We start from the raw sequence: 18197 nt of genomic DNA on the forward strand, positions 1-18197 counted from the left end.
TTTAAGACGAGACTCCAACTCACTCGGACGTACCGTTGCTGAGATACAGCATTCCAAACACAGTGCCCCCCCCTTAGCCAATACAAACCTGCAAGTCTTTCACTCATATTCCAACTGCAATACACATGGTCACTCCACATGCACAATACAACACTCATATCCAAACTGAGATACACGCATCAGGATTAGATACAGAGATAAGCAAACAGTATCACACTCCAGAAGATTAGATACACGTGTCTGCACACAGTCCCACAAACCAGAGGATTAAATACGCATTTCTGCACACAGTTCCACACACTGAAGGATTTGATACGTGCGTCCGCACACAGTTCCACATGCCGAAGGATTAGATACACGCGTCTGCACAAAGTACCACACCCCGGGGGATTGGATACATGCGTCTGCACACAGTCCCACAAACCAGAGGATTACATACGCGCTTCTGCACACAGTTCCACACACTGAAGGATTTGATACGTGCATCTGCACACAGTTCCACATGCCAAAGGATTAGATACACGCGTCTGCACAAAGTACCACACCCCGGGGGATTGGATACATGCATCTGCACACAGTACCACATGACAAAGGATTGGATACACGCATCTTCACACAGTTCCACGCACCAGAGCATAAGATTTGCACGTCTGCACACAGTACCACATGTCGTCGGATTAGATACGCGCGTTTACACACAGTTCCACACTCCAGAGGATTAGATACGCGCGTCTGCAGACAGTTGTACACGCCATAGGATTAGATACACGTGTCTACACACAGTTCCACACACCAGAGCATAAGATATGCACATCTGCACACAGTACCACATGCCGTAGGATTAGATATGTGTGTCTACACACAGTTCCCCACGCCGTAGGATTAGATACGTGCCTCTTCACACAATACCACACAGGGGAGGATTAGATACGTGTGTCTGCACACAGTACCACACTTTGGAGGATTAGATACATGCCTCTGCACACAGTACCACAAGTCAGAGAATTAGATGTGCGTCTCAGCACACAGTACCACACGGGGGAGGATTAGATACGCTCATCTGCACATAGTACCACATGCCATAGGATTAGATATGCGCATCTGCACACAGTACCACACAGGAGAGGATTAGATACGCACATCTGCACACAGTTCCACATGCCAGAGGATTAGATACACACATCTGCACACAGTACCACACGCCAGAGGATTACATACGCGTGTCTGCACACAGTACCACATGCCGTAGGATTAGATATGCACGTCTACACACAGTTCCACACGCAATAGGATTAGATACACGCCTCTTCACACAATACCACACGGGAGGATTAGATACGTGTGCCTGAATACAGTACCACACTTTGGAGGATTAGATACATGCCTCTGCACACAGTACCACAAGCCAGAGAATTAGATACGCGTCTCAGCACACAGTACCACACAGGGAGGATTAGATACGTGCGTCTGCACACAGTACCCCACGCCAGAGGATTAGATATACGCGTCTGCACACAGTTCCACATGCCGTAGGATTAGATACGCACGTCTACACACAGTTCCACATGCCGCAGGATTAGATACGTGCCTCTTAACACAATACCACACAGGTGAGGATTAGATACGTGTGTCTGCACACAGTACCAAAAGCCAGAGAATTAGATACGTGTCTAAGCACACAGTACAACACGGGGAGGATTAGATACGCGCGTCTGCACAAAGTACCACATGCCTCAGGATTAGATATGTGCCTCTTCACACAATACCACACAGGGGAGGATTAGATACGTGTGTCTGCACACAGTACCACACTTTGGAGGATTAGATATATGCCTCTGCACACAGTACCACAAGCCAGAGAATTAGATACGCGTCTCAGCACTCAGTACCACACGCCAGAGGATTAGATACGCGCATCTGCACACAGTTACACACGCCGTAGGGTTAGATACGCGCCTTTTCACACAATACCACACAAGGGAGGATTAGATACGCACATCTGCACACAGTTCCACACACCAGAGGATTAGATAAGCACGTCTGCACACAGTACTACATGCCGTAGGATTAGATACACGCGTCTGCTTACAGTTTCACATGCCAGACGATGAGATACGCACGTCTTCACACAGTTGTACACGCTATAGGATTAGATACATGCGTCTGCATACAGTACCACATGCTGTAGGATTAGATACGCGTGTCTACACACAGTTCCACACGCCGTAGGATTAGATACGCGCCTCTTCACACAGTACCACACTTTGGAGGATTAGATACATGCCTCTGCACACAGTACCACATGCCAGATAATTAGATACGCTTCTCAGCACACAGTACCACACTGGGGAGGATTAGATACGCGCATCTGCACAAAGTACCTCACGCCAGAGGATTAGATATACCTGTCTGCACACGGTACTACAACGGCAGAAGATTAGATACGCGCATCTGCACATAGTACCACATGCCGTAAGATTAGATATGCACGTCTGCACACAGTTTCACTTACTGGTGGATTAGATACGTGCCTCTTCACACAATGCCACACAGGGGAGGATTAGATACACACATCTGCACACAGTACCACACGCCGGAGGATTAGATATGTGCATCTGCAAACAGTACCACACCAACAAGGATTAGATACTTGAGTCTAAACACAGTACTACACGGGGAAGGATTAGATACAGCTTTACTCCAGGTATCCATAACAACTGATCATAGGTTTTTCACTGATATCCAAAATGAGATACACATAATCACATGACGCTTATGGACATACACACAAACAACATACAAAATACACCAGTGCAAAATTGGACATTTCTTATGGGGCCACTACACAAACATAAAATGTAATATACCCGTGCGAAGCCGGGTCCTCCCTCTAGTACTGTATAAAAAGGAGGCGCTCAATTTAACTATAGATGAACAAGAGACCCTAGTATGGCTAATGAAACAAAAACACTTAATTGTGAAAAATATGCATTAAAGCTAATGAATTCCTGGAAATTTCCTGTCTTCTCCTTCCCCCAAAACACATTCAGTGTTATCAGGTTGCACTATTATTTTGGGGCTGTCTGTAACAGAAATCCGTAATGGCAATTCTGACTTAAATGGCCATGCAGAACAATATTAAAAATTTTATGCTAAAAATAGACTTTCAGTTCAAAGTACAAATGTGCTTTTATTATGAAATGTAATATACTGTGACCATGGCTTGGTGTTTTAACTTTACATGCTGTATAACATGCAGTATAACTGCTGACCAGTGTCAAATAATGGAAAGATCGCAGAACCCATGTGCATTTCATGGTGGCAGAGCTGTATACTTTTGTGAAGGAACTGCTATTTTGAATCTAGAAGTTCTGTAACTGAATTTACTAAAATAACACCCCTTAGCTAATAGACTGATACATTTAACAGACATACGCGTTAGGAACCTAATGCAACATACAGTTAGTCCTGGGCAACCAGAATCCTCACACACCAAGGCAAATCAGCACAGAGAATGTACAACGCTTTACCAATCACAGCGGAGTCAGGCCCCAGAGGTCTTCGCCAGAGCTCCTCATGGTGGAGTTGGAGTTGGTAAATTCTGAGTCCCAGAACCACAACTGCCCAGAGAGCGCTGCACACTCAGCGCACCATAAGTAGCAGAGGACTCCGAAAACCTGATAACAACAAACCTCACTGGGTGAAGAAACGGGGGGAGCTGTTCAACAAGGAGAGTTGTGTTCTGAAGATTGCCAGGGAATGGCGGAATCACTGCAGGAATGTCGTACAGGCCAAGTCGGTGCACAGGAGGTCTCGCAGGTTGCAGGGAAAGACAGGACGTAGTTAACAAGCTGGGTTGGTACACAGGAGGTCACGAGGTAGCAGGGGGGAAACAGCAAATTAGTGATCAGGAGAGCCGAGTCATACACTAGAGGTCACAAAGTAGCCAATCTGAGGACAAGTAGAGGTAGTCTTGAGACAAGCCGAGATCATCCACTGGAGGTCATGAGGTATCCAAAGCAAAAGATCAAGGAGAGGTAGTTTGGAAGACAAGCAGGGTCAGGAGGAAACAGGATTGTAGGGTGAACTTTCACCAGATGAACTGAATAACCAGCGGTGGGCTGGAACCAGAATGAGGCCTAAATAGTCTCCAGCCCACCGCTGACCGCACTGACCCCAGAAATAAAGTTCCGTTCCCAGGAGGAGACTAGAATCCCCCACAGACTATTGTGGAGGTTCTGGCGCTCCTCCACTAGGGACCAGAAGTGCCGACCCATCGCAGAAGATAGAGCAGGTTGGCAGCCCCCGAAGCTCCAGCCCAGAGTTCTGACAAGACATTTTTGAAAATGGAAATAGGAATTACATTAGACCTGTTATTAGATACCAGTCATGTTCTATGGCATTCAATAAGGCTATATGTGATTGGACTACTGGAGGACCACTAAAAGTTAATTAACTGTTGAATTGCCCTACATAGGCAAAAGGTCATATCCTGTTTAGGGCAATTCAAAACAGTAAATGAATATATATTCATTCCCTGCATATCCCAAGGAAGGATGAGTTTTCCTTTTTTTATATTTCTTCCTTTAAACACTCCATGTGGCTGTTTGTACTAGCTACATATAAATGGTTAACGCAGTAAACTTTTTTTATTTCTGCATACAATATCCGTAAACGTGTAGTTCAGTTTCTAAGTTTCACACTTGGGAGTATTGCAAAGCTCTGGCATTCATCTCGAATGGTATTAGAACCAACTAAAACCCAGGAAAACTGAAACAGACAGTGTAAGCTTTTAACAAGGCTAAAGCAAATACATAACAACGCAGGTGAAAATACCAGGGATCAGACTGTCATTTTCTTCTCCTTTTTTATTTGGTTCTTTAGTGTCTATAAAATATATCTAAAAATACATCTAAAAAGATGCATACATATGAAAAAAGGAAGATATGAGCGTTAATCAGAAACCATACAGGGACAAGGGCAATGATCCAGAGACATCTCATATAATCAATAAAACAGGGCCTTCAATGAAGAAGTCAGCTATTTGAAGTGCTGCAGGGTGAAGGCTGGATGAAAACTCAATGCCAGCGGGGGGAAGCACTGCTGTCACTCCTACAATAAGACGGGTGCCCTGCAATGACATCTTAGCATAACTAAGCTAGTGGTAACAAGTGAGCTGATCAAAGATTCTTATACTTGGGAAGACTGAGTCACAATTCTCCCATTATTCATCTGAATACTAAGTAGCTTGGTGAAAGGAAAAAGCAAATGAAGCAATTGTTTAAGCCTTTGGGTTTCTATTCAAACCGATGTCTCAAAAGCCACAATTAGTTCTTTCAATTAAATTTGATTTATGTACAAAAAGATACATTGGATTTTGTTTAGTTTAACTACGGGACTTCCAAATGCTTGACTAATAGGCTTAGTTGTAAAGGAAAAGTTGAAACTGTGGTCATTTATCTCATTCAGTACTATCCGTACAGTAAAGGAGATCTCATTCTCAAACAGCTCTATGAGATTTTATAGTACAGGATGTGTCAAATAGGCATTTACATGAGACTGAATACTGGTGTTGGAGACATAGGGCTTCCAAGGTACTCCTGCCTTTATTAAGGATATAAAATACCATAATATTATGGCTGATACAGAGACTGAAGAGATGAAGATCTAGTGGTCTTGTGTCCTGTACAATGATGCCCTATCCAGACCTATTCAAGTAAATAGAACTTTTCCATATAAGGAAGAAGTGAGTGTTTTTTATGCTCTCTTTTAGGAATATTCTTATTACCTTAGAAGATATCTTTAACATTTTTAATATAAAAACTTGATTTACATAATAGGCCACTTACCTGAAGATTTCCAGTTTATAAATGTTTTAAATATATGCCGCTCTATAGAACATAAGTTTGTTTTGTGCTAATGCATTGTTTTGTATGAAAGTAGCCATGCTAGACAAACTGTATAGTGTGCCTTATAACAAACAAATGCTTAATAACACTCGAAACGTTCCCTTGGTAAAGACTACATCTGTACTAAGAAATGTGATCATGTCAAGATTTTAAGGCAAGAACGCTTCTGAGAATGTTGGGATCCAGACTTCAGCTGGTCATACACATTAGATTTCGGATGGTCACGGTGTAACTAATTGATTGATAGTGGAATAATTTGTAAGAGCAATCCTAAAATCAATATTAAAGGGAATATCTTAGGTAGTTTTCCATTTGAAACTGGCCCCATCACTTGCAGGTTAAAGTAATTTCTATTGTTTCAACTGTGCAATTTTTCTGTTGCAGCTCAATAAAGTTATAAATGTCCTCAAGGAACAAACATGGACGTGGAACAGGAAGAAGCTTTATTCGATGATTTAACGCGTTTGGGGTTTCGTGTGACAGAGAGTGCACCCCTTCATCACATCTCTAGGATAACGTGCAGCTTATACCAAAGGAAGTGCACAGGGCCGGAAAGGGAATAAAGCTTCTTCCAGTTCCATGTCCATGTTTGTTCCTTGAGGTGTGCGCCACCAGGCTTCTTGCTCACTGTCATCAATGTATACGTACCAGTTTTGATACCGATTCCAGTCGGTTAGCCAGAGTGATTGTGACCCTCACCTGACCATTGTGTTGCTATATCCTACAACTCATCCCAGGAACTTTGGAGCACTCTGTTTTTTCCAGCTCAGATTGGAGGTTCAGGTTGCTATACCACATTGTTCATTGAAGATCCTCAAGGAGAGTGCAGTTATCTGTGTTTTTTCCTCCCACCTGTAAAAGAATCAAAGGTCATATGAAAATAAACCTAAGTTTATGGCCACCTATGTGGTAAACATAAGTGGTACAGCCACCCTTAGACTATTGTGTGCAATTTTTGGCCCCATTATACAAGAAAGACGTAATCAAACTTGAAAAAGTGCAAAGACAGGCAACCACAATTATTATGCATGAGAGGGACAAAATGGGGGAGGGAAAAACTTATGGTTTAAATTGCAATTAGTAAAAAATTAAGAAAGTTTGTGCACGGATGGTTTCCATGACTTGAAAACATATATCCAGAAGATTTAAAGTATAAAAAATCCAGCATCACCTTCTTCAATAAAAATTAACTTATAATGAAAATGATGATGATGGATTTTTTTATACTTTAAATCAACCAAAATTATTAGGGGAATGGGTGGACTGGAGTACAACGATAGATTAACAAACTTGGGGTTATTCAGTTTAGAGAAAAGACGTCTACGGGGAGATCTAATAACAATGTACAAATACATGAAGGGACAATACAAAGAACTTTCTAAGGATTTTTTTTTTTTTTTTTTTTTTTTTTATGTAGATTGTGAGCCCCACATAGAGCTCACAATGTACATTTTTCCCTATCAGTATGTCTTTTTTTGGAATATGGGATGGAAATCCATGCAAACACGGGGAGAACATACAAACTCCTTGCAGATGGTTTTTTGCCCTTGGCGGGATTTGAACACCATGACTCCAGCGCTGCAAGGCTGCAGTGCTAACCACTGAGCCACCGTGTGGCCCCAGGATATTTTTACTCCTAGGCCAGTGACAGTGACAAGGGGACACCCTCTACGTCTGGAGGAGAGAAGGTTTCACCAGAAACATAGAAGGGGATTCTTCACAGTAAGAACAGTGAGGCTCTGGAACTCTCTGCCCCAGGAAGTGGTGATGGCGGATTCAAGTTCAAAGAGGGCCTGGATGCCTTTCTGGGAGAGAACAATATTACAGGTTATGGATCCTAGATCTTAAGGACACATTGATCCGTGGTTTTATACTGACTGCCAGATTGGAATTGGAAGGAATTTTTTTCCCCCTGAAATGGGACAATTGGCATGAGCCTCATGAGGTTTTTTTTTTTTTTCCTTCCTCTGGATCAACACTGTAGGGGATTGTAGGGTTAAAGGTTGGACTTGATGAACTGTTGTCTTTATCCAACCTCATCTACTATGTAACTATGTAAGTATTCATAGGGGGCTTGGTGCAGCATCAGTCAGGCACACTAAACCCATGCTGGGCTAGCCCACCATGACTATTTAGAATAATTTGCATATGGCTTTTTATGCTTTCATACATTTATGATTTTGCAGAGTGAAGGCAATCACTTTAGTATGGTCAGTCACTATGGTGACTGACCATACTAAAAACTGATTTTTGGCCCCCCATCTGCCAACATGCAAATGGTTGCTTGGGGTATTTTTATAATGTCTGATTCAAGAAAAATAAAGAAATAGCCACAACTATCACCAGTTTCTACTTATGTTCTCTTTTTATTGCATGTTGACCAGGATACAGAGTATACAGAGCCTACGTTTATTTAGAACATAAACTTTGTCAAGGTCTGCATAAATCTCCAGACCCTCTCCTTTTTAAATGCAAATACCCACAACTTTATTATCCACTATTATGCAATTCAATGCAATTGAATTGTATAATTTATTTACTCAATGCAGTTTTTTTGAAGAGGATCCTCACAAATCACCTATTCACTTAAACTCACATTTCACACTATTACATATATTAGTCAGAAAAATGCACTTTAAATCATTGCAATCATTCAGATCCCAAGGTCCAAGTGCTCATGTCTTCAATATTACTTCAGCCTCCTTTCTTAACAGCATATTATGTCTATCGCCCTCTCGTAATCATTGCACTTGCAATAGTCCCATGAAATGTAAGCACCTAATCTCACTATTATGCCATTTCCTCACATGCTGTATCAGATGAGGAGAACCTTCCCTGTCTGAGTAGAGCATGAGCGCTCCATGAATCTCTCCATCATAGGTCTGATGGTTTGTCCAATATAAAATATTTAGCACAAACTCAAGCATAAATCGCAACCATAGCAGGCCCTCCCAAGCTATCATTGGTGGAACTGCTATGATTCAATTTTGGTGTTACATTTTAATGGGTCAGTCTTGGAAAAGCTGGCTGATTGATTTCAATAGAGGTTATCTGCTGTTTACTGATTGAATATGAAGCATGTACTTTCAAAGGACCAAATCACAATGGTGCTGTGGCTGCTTTTTTTTGCCTTTTAACCACAGATCACTATAGATTTCATTATACCCATACTGTGACATCACTGTCAATTTACAGGGCTAAATTATAGTAGACAGGAGGGGAAGGAGGAGACAGGTGCTGCCCGACCGCTCCTGCTATAACTTCTGGTGTTTTGATTGTGTGAAATATCACTGCCGGCAACTAGGCAGCCATCTCTATGGCTAACTTGAGCAAAGAGCACTTTAGTCTAATCATAACATATACAAAGGAGAGGGGGATTTATCAAATCCTGTACTCCAGAACCAGAACTCTGGTGTAAAAAAAGTTGCAAACTAGAGATCTGTGACTCTTTGAGCCCTTGTATGCAAAAATTTTAGACATTTTGCATTTTCCCAGTACTCTGTCTGCTTATAAAAGGTAAACGAGAAAGTGATTATACTGTCGATCTGGCTTTATTCCAAATTTATCAAATGTAACTTCTTAAAAATGTATAAAATTGTCACAAACTCACTTCGGTGATTGGTTGGCGTAAATAGTGGGGCAATATCACAGCACAGAAGTATTGTATTAGAATTACAGACTTATAATGTATCAAGCATTGATAACTGACATTTAATAAATTTGTTGCAAATTACGTCAACACAAACAGCAGCAAAACTGACTCCTCGTGATAAATTTCCCCCAAGGTGCTTGTAAATTGGCTCTGTTTTTGGCTATGATTTACTATGTATATTATACAGTAAAGTAATATCCCAATTCTCTTTCATTGCCCTGTAATAAATTAGACTCCAAACCCGATGATTATTAATATGTACTGTATGCCATAAAAAACTGATTGCTATGTGATACTTATAGCTAAGAAAATGTACAATTCTATCTGCTTTCTACAAGATTGCAATGTAAAAAGGGGTTTGTGTTCTCTTAGCAAGAATTGTGTAAAAACTATAGGAGAATAAATAAATCATGACGTATGTTACTTCCATTATTGATCCAGAGGCTTACATATAACTAGAAAAAAGATTTCATGCTAAAAACTGATACGGGTTCTCTTAAGAAGAGTTGTGGAAAAAAACAAGAATAAATAAGTAAAGAGTAAAGGAGTGTATTACTTCCATTATTGATCAAGAGGTTTACATGTGAACTGCTGATCACTATATGGTTTATAGCCTTAGGGTGAGTTCACACTGAGTATATGCTAGCTTATTCTGAACGTAAAACACGTTCAGAATCAGCAGCATATAAAGCAGTTCCATTCATTTCTATGGGAGCCGGCATACGAGCGCTCCCCATAGAAATGAATGGGCTGCTTTTTTCACTACGAGCACTCCCATTGAAGTGAATGAGATGTGCTGGCATGTACGGCTAGCTCTGCTCATGCCGAGCCGTACACGCGAGCACATCCCATTCACTTCAATGGGAGTGCTCTGGTGAAAAAAGCAGCCCATTCATTTCTATGGGGAGCGCTCGTATGCTGGCTCCCATAGAAATGAATGGGAACTGCTTTATACGCCGCTGATTCTGAACGTGTTTTACGTTCAGAAGAAGCTGCCGTTTACGTAGTGTGAACTCTCCCTTACACATAAAAAACCAAATGGCAACTGCTAGCACTGATTTATACATTTGATAATTATTATTCATTTTGCATTATTAATATCATTATCATCAATGCTGCTTAAAGAAGACCCTTCACCACCTCCACAAATACTTCAGCTCTTTATATCCTTAACAGATGCCCCAGTTATAATTTTTCTCTGATTCCCAATTGATCGGTTCGTTTTGGTGTTTCATATCGGTGGGTGGTCGTAGGTGGTAGCAGGCAAAGAGGCATGATTCAGAGCTCTCTGACACTGTCCAATCAGAGATATACAGTGTCGGAGCTCAAAATCACACCCTCTTGTCTGCTCTGGCCTAGGACCACCCTCTTGATAGTAGAACTGTTACTAGCCTATAAGGCACCTGCACTGTGAGGGGCTATAAAAAGACTCCAACTACACAAAAATCAGTAAAGCATTTACCATTTAAAGATACAAAGAACTGGAATAATAGGAGGTGATGAAAAGGTTCTGTTTAAATTTGCCATTCTAGTATAATCTAAGTACAGTAAAGTACCACTAAGGGCTCGTTCACATCTGCGCCCGGTCTCCGTTCATACAGGTTTCCATTTCCTGCCTGAAACTGGGCAGGAGACGGAAACCTGCAGGCATTTTTCAAACCCATTCATTTGTGCGAACCCAGCGTAATCCATAAATCTGGTACTATGTATGATGGTGTCCAAAAAGGGACAGAAGCAACACAATTAGAGATGAGCGAACAGTGTTCTATCGAACTCATGTTCGATCGGATATTAGGCTGTTCGGCATGTTCGAATCGAACACCGCGTGGTAAAGTGCGCCATTACTCGATTCCCCTCCCACCTTCCCTGGCGCCTTTTTTGCTCCAATAACAGCGCAGGGTAGGTGGGACAGGAACTACGACACCGGTGACGTTGAAAAAAGTAGGCAAAACCCATTGGCTGCCGAAAACATGTGACCTCTAATTTAAAAGAACAGCGACGCCCAGCTTCGCGTCATTCTGAGCTTGCAATTCACCGGGGACGGAGGTTTCCGTCCAGTTAGCTAGGGCTTAGATTCTGGGTAGGCAGGGACAGGCTAGGATAGGAAGGAGAAGACAACCAACAGCTCTTATAAGAGCTAAATTCCAGGGAGAAGCTTGTCAGTGTAACGTGGCACTGACGGGCTCAATCGCCGCAACCCAGCTTTCCCAGGATCCTGAATGGAATACACTGACAGTGTATTCCCGTATACCCCATATATACACCCCAAATCCCCGTTCCAACAGTGTGCCCCCCCACCTTCACCTCAGAAATACCCTGCAAGTCCCCTAGCAATAGAATTGGGGCTATATACACCCACTATTTTTGCTACTGCCATATAGTGCCATTGTCTGACTGGGAATTCAAAGAATATATTTGGCTTACATATAACTTCAATTCCAGGGAGAAGCTTGTCAGTGTAACGTGGCACTGACGGGCTCAATCGTCGCAACCCAGCTTTCCCAGGATCCTGAATGGAATACACTGACAGTGTATTCCCGTACACCCCATATATACACCCCAAATCCCCGTTCCAACGGTGTGCCCCCCCCCCCCACCTTCACCTCAGAAATACCCTGCAAGTCCCCTAGCAATAGAATTGGGGCTATATACACCCACTATTTTTGCTACTGCCATATAGTGCCATTGTCTGACTGGGAATTCAAAGAATATATTGGGTTTACAAATACCCTCATTTCTTGCTACTGCCATATAGTGCCATTGTCTGACTGGGAATTCCAGGAATATATTGGGTTTACAAATACCCTCATTTCTTGCTACTGCCATATACTGTAGTGCCATTGTCTGACTGGGAATTCAAAGAATATATTGGGTTTACAAATACCCTCATTTCTTGCTACTGCCATATAGTGCCATTGTCTGACTGGGAATCCCAAGAATATATTGGGTTTACAAATACCCTCATTTCTTGCTACTGCCATATAGTGCCATTGTCTGACTGGGAATTCAAAGAATATATTGGGGTTACAAATACCCTCATTTCTTGCTACTGCCATATAGTGCCAGTTTCTGACTGGGAATTCAAAGAATATATTGGGTTTACAAATACCCTCATTTCTTGCTACTGCCATATAGTGCCATTGTCTGACTGGGAATTCAAAGAATATATTGGGGTTACAAATACCCTCATTTCTTGCTACTGCCATATAGTGCCATTGTCTGACTGGGAATTCCAGGAATATATTGGGTTTACAAATACCCTCATTTCTTGCTACTGCCATATAGTGCCATTGTCTGACTGGGAATTCAAAGAATATATTGGGGTTACAAATACCCTCATTTCTTGCTACTGCCATATAGTGCCATTGTCTGACTGGGAATTCCAGGAATATATTGGGTTTACAAATACCCTCATTTCTTGCTACTGCCATATAGTGCCATTGTCTGACTGGGAGTTCCAGGAATATATTGGGTTTACAAATACCCTCATTTATTGCTACTGCCATATAGTGCCATTGTCTGACTGGGAATTCCAGGAATATATTGGGTTTACAAATACCCTCATTTCTTGCTACTGCCATATAGTGCCATTGTCTGACTGGGAATTCAAAGAATATATTGGGTTTACAAATACCCTCATTTCTTGCTACTGCCATATAGTGCCATTGTCTGACTGGGAATTCCAAGTATATATTGGGTTTACAAATACCCTCATTTCTTGCTACTGCCATATAGTGCCATTGTCTGACTGGGAATTCAAAGAATATATTGGGGTTACAAATACCCTCATTTCTTGCTACTGCCATATAGTGCCATTGTCTGACTGGGAATTCAAAGAATATATTGGGTTTACAAATACCCTCATTTCTTGCTACTGCCATATAGTGCCATTGTCTGACTGGGAATTCAAAGAATATATTGGGGTTACGTGCACCCACAATTTTTGCTACTGGTATATAGTGCCAGTTTCTGAGTGTAAATTCCCCAAATAATTTGGGGATTCATTCACCCTACATCTCAGGCTCTTGCCATATTCACCCAGGTTGTCAGTGCTGCACCAGCTCGTTCCCAGACAGCTCGGCCCGAAAAACACATTACCTATATAGAGGATTTGGACAATGAAGACAACATGTTCTAAATCTAATGTCTGTACCTTCTCCAGAATTAAAATAAAGGCAGCGTTTAACTTTCAAATAGTACTGCACAAAGGAAGATCTTATCAGCTTGTCTCATGACATGCTACTAAAAAGTGTCATTTGTGTATCTTAATGTAAATATAGTTGTATAAGCTTTTTGGGTTTTAGGCACTGCCAAGTTATTTATTACCACCCGCTCCCTTATAATGATGATGACGCCAAAGTCACTGTGGGTGTTCAGAGCTCACAGCTTTGGTTGACATTTGTCTTGCTCTCTGTCGGTACCAGCTGTCTTTTTGGATACCGTAAAGTTATGTTGACTTTATTAACAGCTATAGAAGCTTTAGCCAGGTTGTGATGGTGTGTAACCCTAACAACACTAAGTGGGATACACATTAATAGTCAGTCTATGTACGCTAAACGTATCACTGAAGTAATTTTTTTTCCCTCTCCCCTAATATAAGAAAGGAACAGACATTAGACCTAGACCGGGGTTCGAGGCTTGTAAAAATCCAGTATTATTTGTTCTTCATGATGTGAAATATGTGTTGAAAAGCAACCCAAGATGAAGTCAGCCATGTGTGCCAGTGTGTTACTTGGCATGCCTTTGCTGGCCCCAACTGTAAGGGTCACTCTCCATTTCCTCCATTTTCCACTCCCCTTCACACCATTTGTGGTGAAGCAATGGGATGCACTGAAGTGCACCCTCTAGCCTCGTGTGGGACAGGGACATCAGATGCCACTCCAACCCCCTCGTCTTCCTCCGCCAACCAACGGTGCAAAGATGAGAGGAGTGTGCTCTGAATGTTTTCTGCCTAGCAGAGGCTAGTTCTCACTTACGAAAATGGCCCCACTTTGACCTGTATATCATGCACAATGGTGTAGGTTTCAAAGAAACATGGCACCAACAAGTTGAAAAACGTGGGCCATGCGTGGACCGTGTTTGAGTCTGGCAAGCTCCAGATCTGCTACCAGGTTCCAGCCATTATCACAGGCGCAAAAATGCCAGGTCCCAGGTGTAGCAGGGAAAAAAAAAAGCCATCTCAGCCAGGATGGCATCCGTGACCTCGGAGGCACTGTGCTGTCTGTCCCCCAAGCTGATCAGTTTCAGCACGGCCTGCTGACATCTCCCCACACCAGTGTTACAGCGTTTGCCGCTAGTAGCTGTGGTGGAGGTTGCAGCATCGTAGGGTTTCAGTCTACTCCTGCCATGAATTTTGGCCTGGGAGAGGAGATAGGCCACCCCAGTTTGCACCCGGGGACCAGACTCCACCACATTCACCCTGCCTGTCATTAAAGATAAGCACTGCAGCATCCCTGACCACAGGCGCTTGTCCATGTGTCGGTGGTCAAGTGGACCTTGCAGCAAAGCGCAGAGCTCTGGGCCCGACTGATGTTATGGGACACATGCAGGCGCAAGGCAGGGACAGCACACCAAGAGAAGTAGTAACGGCTAGGCCCAGCATAGGGAGGTGCCCCAGCTGCCATCTGCTGACGGAAGGCCTGGGTATCCAGAAGCATAAACAAACACCAACATCTCCAGGGCCAGCAGTTTATCGATGAGGCTGTTAAAGGCTTGGGCATGGGGGTGGGTTGTGTTGTACTTCTGCCTGCAATGAAAAGCTTGGGAGATGTGGAGTGGCTGGGAAGAGGCGCATGATGGTGCAGGCCAAAAGGGCGCATGAGGGTGAATTCCCCAATGTGTCAGAGATAGGTGTGTAGGTGTCCTTGCATCATATACTTGCACCATACTTGGCTTTGGAAGTTAATTTTGTGCCAAAAAGTGGTTAAGACAGTAATACCTCAGCTACTCCCGTTACACTGTCTATTGACAACTCCAGAACTGAAATTACCACCTTTGGAAGTGGACCACCACTTCTAAGATCCCAAAGGAAGTAGGCAAGAGATGTGCAGTGCAGAAAAAAAGATGAGAAAATAAGTGTAGGCAGTAGAGCACAGAGGGATTGGAGAGGACAGAGCTGGTGTCGGCCAGGTATTCCCACAACATGCGCCTATACTTGTCCCTCCTGGTGACAATAGGCCCCTGAGTGGCAGTAATTTGTCCAGGGGGGGCCATTAATGTGTTCCAGACCTAGGAATAAGTCTTCCAACAGGGTAGAGTTTTGCATGTCTTTGCTTCTACCCACTGTTTTTGTTGAATTAGCTTCCCTCCACATCTACACTGCTTTAGCCCCTAAACATCACCCCAGTTTATGCCTTTGCTTCTACCCTGTTTTTTTGTTGAATTAGCTTCCCTCCACATCTACCCTGCTTTAGCCCCTAAACATCACCCCAGTTTATGCCTTTGCTTCTACCCTGTTTTTTTGTTGAATTAGCTTCCCTCCACATCTACACTGCTTTAGCCCCTAAACATCACCCCAGTTTATGCCTCTGCTTTTACCCCCAGTTTTTTATGCTTAGCTTGCCTCCACATCCACACTGCTTTTGTCCCTACACATTACCCCTATCCATGCCTGTGCCTCTACCATAACTCTGCCACCCATGGAAACTCATGGTGCAGAAAGTGAGGGAGCTGACTCTGAGGAACCCTTGGGTTTTGTAGCTGGTACTCCATAAAAGGTCTCTGCTGCTCACACACCCTGCTCAACATACGGTATCTAGGGTTTGAGCGTGTGGTGACCTCGCACAACAGTAGGTGCTTCAGGCAGATGTAGGCCTTGCTGGAGTGTATTGCGGCTAGCTCCAGGTACTGTAGACTTGGGAAAGTGGGTGTCCAAGTGCCCCACTTTCACCCTTATCTCTGCTAATTTGGGGTATGTTTTTAAAAATCGTTGCACCACTAGATTGAACACGTGGGCCAGGCATGGAACGTGTTGGAGGCTGGCAAGCTCCAGAGCCCTCCAACAAGACAAAAAAGCCTGGCCCCAGGGGCAGCGGGGATAAACAAATTGCCATCTCATCCAGGATGGCATCCCTGACCTCAGAGGCAGTGTGCTGTCCATCCCCCAAGCTGATGAGCTTCAGCCCGGCCTGCTGACGTCTCCCCACACCAGTGTTGCAGCGTTTCCAGCTCGTAGCTGGGGTCAATCTAACAGCGGAGGAGGAGGGTGGTGTTTCAGCCCTCCTCCCAGGAATGTTGTGTGGGGAGACAAGTCAGTCTACCACATTTTGCGACCCGGTCCATGCCTCAAGTACATTCAACCACTGTGCCAAGATTAAAAGTTAGCGTCCCTGTCCGCATGCACTTGTCCATTCATAGCTGGTCACGTGGAACTTTTGGGCAAAGTGCTGAACTTAGGGACCGCCTCATGTTTGGGGAAAAGTGCTGGTGTGGACGGCACAGTGAGGTGGCGCAGTAGCCAGCAGGCCCAAAAAGGGCAGAGTGTCCACAAGCCGGGACCCCAACATCTCCTGGGCCAGAATTTTTGAGATGAGGCCGTTGAAGCCTTGGGCATGTGGGTGGGTTGTGCTGTACTTTAGCCTGGAATGAAAGGCCTGGGAGATGGGGAGTCGCATTGCAAAGTGTGTAAACCACACTCAGTTTGTCCTCGACCTATACATTTAGAAATTATCTCCCCCAGCGAGGAACGTGGCCTCGATGGGGGAATTTTTCTAAGGAAGCTAGAAAAGAGGGCATCTTGGGCCTTGCTGGCTCAGGTCTAGCTTCTGTCATGCAGCTGTCTTCTGCCTCTGGACATCCCTTTGCCTCTAGCCACCTTTTTCCCTGCTTAGCTTGCCTCCACATCCACACTGCTTTTGCCCCTAGACATCACCCCAGTCCATGCCTTAGCTTGTACCCCCAGTTTTGCTGCTTAGCTTGCCTCCACATCCACACTGCTTTTGCCCCTAGACATCATCCCTATCCATGCCTCTGCCCCTAGCCATAACTCTGCCACCCCTGGAAACTCATGGTGCAGAAACTTTGGGAGCTGATTTTGAGGAACGCTTGGGTTTTGTAGATGGAACTCCATCAAAGGTCTGTGCAGCTCACACACCCTGCTCAAGATATGGTATTGTAGGGTTTCAGCGTGTGTGAATGACGGACAACAGCCTGTGTTTGGACAGATGTAGGCCTTGCTAGAGTGTTTTTAGGCTAGCAGCGACTCCTGTACACTTGCAAAAGTGGGCGCACAAGCGCCACATTTTCAACAGTAGCTTCGGTACATTTGGGTATGTTTTCAAAAAACGTTGCACCACTAGGTTAGACGTGGGCCAAACATGGAACGTGTTGGAGGCTGGCAAGCTCCAGAGCCGCTACCAGGTTCCAGCCATTATCACAGGCGTAAAAATGCCAGGCCCCAGGTGTAGCAGGGAAAAAAAAAGCCATCTCAGCCAGGATGGCATCCCTGACCTCGAAGGCACTGTGCTGTCTGTCCCCCAAGCTGATGAGCTTCAACACGGCCTGCTGACGTCTCCCCACACCAGTGTTTTAGCGTTTGCCGCTAGTAGCTGGGGTGGAGGTTGCAGCATCGTAGGGTTTCAGTCTACTCCTGCCATGAATTTTGGCCTGGGAGAGGAGATAGGGTACCTCAGTTTGCA

Source organism: Leptodactylus fuscus, chromosome 2 (assembly GCF_031893055.1).
Source record: "Leptodactylus fuscus isolate aLepFus1 chromosome 2, aLepFus1.hap2, whole genome shotgun sequence".
Classification (NCBI taxonomy): domain Eukaryota; kingdom Metazoa; phylum Chordata; class Amphibia; order Anura; family Leptodactylidae; genus Leptodactylus; species Leptodactylus fuscus.